At 48.7% G+C, this 3246-nt stretch overlaps 1 long non-coding RNA gene across 1 annotated transcript in view; it reads right to left on the bottom strand.

Annotated features, from left to right (window-relative positions):
* LOC112390347 (uncharacterized) overlaps nt 1–169 on the bottom strand; it is a 64630-nt gene extending 64461 nt beyond the window's left edge. Inside the window, exon 1 of the long non-coding RNA XR_003001250.1 lies at nt 6–169. This is a non-coding gene — a long non-coding RNA (uncharacterized LOC112390347). The remainder of the gene's footprint in view (nt 1–5) is intronic.
* Between the last annotated feature and the right edge of the window lie 3077 nt (nt 170–3246).

Genomic DNA, 3246 nt, shown 5'->3' with positions numbered 1-3246 from the left:
CTCACCTCCTCCCGCGCCGCCGCCGCCACTGCCGGGAAGACGTGGCAGTGGCCGCCGCTCGAGCTCCCCGCCTCGCCTCTTCTCTCGGCGTCCGCGCGGGCGGCTCTGGCGCGCCGGACCGCAGCGCCAGGCGCCCTCTGCCGCCGGGAAGGCGAATCCTCTCGCCCTAACCCTAACTCGCCGGCCGCCCCCGCGCCAAGGCTCGCTCCCAGCCCGGTTACGCTCTGCTGGAGACCCTCCCTTGTGGCGGCCCCGGCCGCGCCGCTGCCTCCGGGGAGCCTGCCCTGACCAGCCGGCCTCTCGGCGCCCTTCCTCCGTGCCCCACCTGGGTCGATACATTTCCTGCTTCTCTAAATCTGAATGCCTCGCCTACGAAAAAGTAAAATAGGGTTGGGGAACAAACACCACGTCTCTCGTGTTCGTCATTCTCTCTCCTAGGGCTAGGTTAGCGCCCTGCCTGGAATATCCAAGGGCGCAACAAATACTTCTTGAAGCAGTGAAAGGGTGAATGAATGAGTAGAGATTTTGGCCGCTTTCCACCCACGTAGGCTTCTAAACCTCCAGAGGACAGATATCCCCACCTGGATTTTTTGTTGTTGTTGTAAATTACACACACACACACACACACACACACACACGAGCAGCGTTGCATGAATAAATAGGATTCACAATTCCCCACCTCAGACTAGCACCAAAGTTGCACAAGGCCCGCAGCTCAAAGTTACTCAGGGCCTTTAGTCAAACAGACCTAGGTTTTACATAGATCTACCACTTAAAAGCTGGGAACTCTCGGGAAAGCTAATCTCCCTGGGCAGTTACCTCATCTATCAATTAAGAGTAATAAAATCTACTTCACAGAGTTGTCGTGAGGATTAATTGAGATCCCGCACTGTGTGTAAAGCACTTTGCTCAACCCCTCCACCCCACCTATACTGTATCTAAGTGGTAGCCACTGTTACTATTATTACTAACCTAGTAGGTAATAAAAACTATAGGCAAAAAGTAAAATGATGGCTACCTTTTCATCTGGGGACACCTTAATACCCTTGTATGTGGGGTACTGTCACCTACCCAAGAGAGCCAGCCCCGGGAGCAAGGCCTTCCCCACCCCGAAGAATTAATGGGTCTTGGGTTTTAAGACCAGTTATGAGCTGGTCTTAAGAGCTGTAGAACTGGCTCTCCTGTAGGTTTTCCCCCTGGGTTTCGGTGGCCAATCTCTTAATGAACAAGTGTTTATTTTATTGCGACGGCAGTCAATGTTTAAGGGCCCCTGTGGTCTACAGATTCTTCCTGTTTTCTCCTTGCCCTCTCTCAACACCTTGAGGCCATCTTTTCATTTTTAACAGTCTCCTTCCTGCTCTGCACATAAAACAGCAGTGAGTGCAATGAAGTGGCATCAGACAGGACTGGGCTGGAATCCCAGCCCATCCGCCTTGGGCTTTCTGCACCTCAGTCCCCTCAATTGTAAATTGTGGAGAATGGTGCTTATCTGTGACATTGAGAGAATTGGTGATCCAGTCTGTGAGTGAAGTCCCTGGAACATATAGGTGTTTAATAAAAGGCAACTATCGATTCATTTATTTAACAAGGATTTAGGGAGCATCCACTGAGTGTTGTAGGTGCTGGAAGTGTGAGGGAAACAAACATTGGTGAGGTACGATTCTTGCCCTCAAAGGAGTCTGAGGTCTAGTGGATGAGACAGGCACCCACATGCTAGGGCAGAGGGGTTGGAAGGATATACATGCTGCTAATATGAAATTAGCAAGCCTCAGTTCCAAATTGGGGCAGTGTTTCTGCAATATACATTGCTTTAATTCATTATAATTGTAAATGCCATTTTCCTCTAAATATATACATAACTTTCTAAGACCACTGCAAAAAATTAATGAATAATTTTGTGAGGCAAACAGAACCATTTGCTGTAGGGTTCAGTCCCTTAATAAGGTGACTCCAAATGCTTTCTTATACTAGAAATAACATGTACATTGTGTGTGAGAGTACCAGAATTTATAAGTTAAAGTTGCATATCTTGCAATGCATATCTAAGAGGGAAAGTCCACATAGTGTGGACCTCTAATGTATCACACTGCCTACCCATGCCCAGGACGTAGCCCCCTCCCATATTAACCCTGGGCTTGGCCACACGACGTGTTTTGGCCACTGGGACATCAACAAACATGGCAAACGCAGGGATGTTTGATGAGCACGTGTGCCTCGCTCCTTGCCTTCTTGAAACACTGTGAAGAAAGTGAAGAAATCTGGTCCAACCTCCTTAAAAATGAAAGACTCAGGCAGAGAGAGGCTCACCATCCCAGCTGTAGCAAACCCCAGCCAACCCACCAGCTGAATGTAGCCACATGAGTGAGCCTAGGCGTGACTAGCCAAAATGACCCAGGCAACCCAACAGTTGTGAGAAATAAAATGGTGGTTGCTTTAATCCACTAAGTGCTGGCAGCAATAGATAACTGAGAGACACATCACACACAGGCGTTTCGACAGGTGCAAGGTCTCGGTGAAATTCAGCCAAGAGTCAATACTCTCACTAGTGTTTTCTGTCATGAAGCATTCAATTGAAGTGAATGTGTCTCCGCTTAGCAGAGTATCACACTTTAAGTCATTCCTTCTTTCAAAGTTCTTCATTGAATGGCTACTGAGCCTCGTACCGGTTGAAATCCTTTTGCAGCCAACGGGACAATAAGCTGGCAAAATCAGCTTAAAAACCACGTTAAACATTACAACTCCTTGGAGCACAGCAGGTGTTACAGAGGTTGGGTATTTATCTCTCTCTCTCTCTCTCTTTTTTTTTTTGGCTGCATCGGGTCTTAGTTGCAGCGTGTGGGATCTTTTGTTGCGGGGCGCGGGCTCTTCGTTGCGGGCGCAGGCTTCTCTCTAGTTGTGGTGCGTAGACTCCAGAGCGTGTGGGCTCTGTAGTTTGCGGCACGTGGGCTCTCTCGTTGAGGCATGTGAGCTCAGTAGTTGTGGCGTGCAGGCTCAGTTTCCCCGTGGCATGTGGGATCTCAGCTCCCCTACCAGGGATGGAACCCGCATCCCCTGAACTGGAAGGTGGATTCTTTACCACTGGACCACCAGGGAAGTCCTTATCTCTCTATTTTATTATAATCTTCTTGATGATGGACACCTTGTCCAATTTGACACGGTTTGACTATAGATCATGAACATCAGAGAAGGAAGGGAAGTTAGATCTGCTAATCTACCACCTCATTTTATAGATAAAGACACTGGGGC

This window comes from Neophocaena asiaeorientalis, unplaced genomic scaffold (assembly GCF_003031525.2).
Source record: "Neophocaena asiaeorientalis asiaeorientalis breed wild unplaced genomic scaffold, Neophocaena_asiaeorientalis_V1.1 scaffold143, whole genome shotgun sequence".
Lineage (NCBI taxonomy): Eukaryota > Metazoa > Chordata > Mammalia > Artiodactyla > Phocoenidae > Neophocaena > Neophocaena asiaeorientalis.
This window is presented reverse-complemented; position numbering and strand designations above follow the sequence as displayed.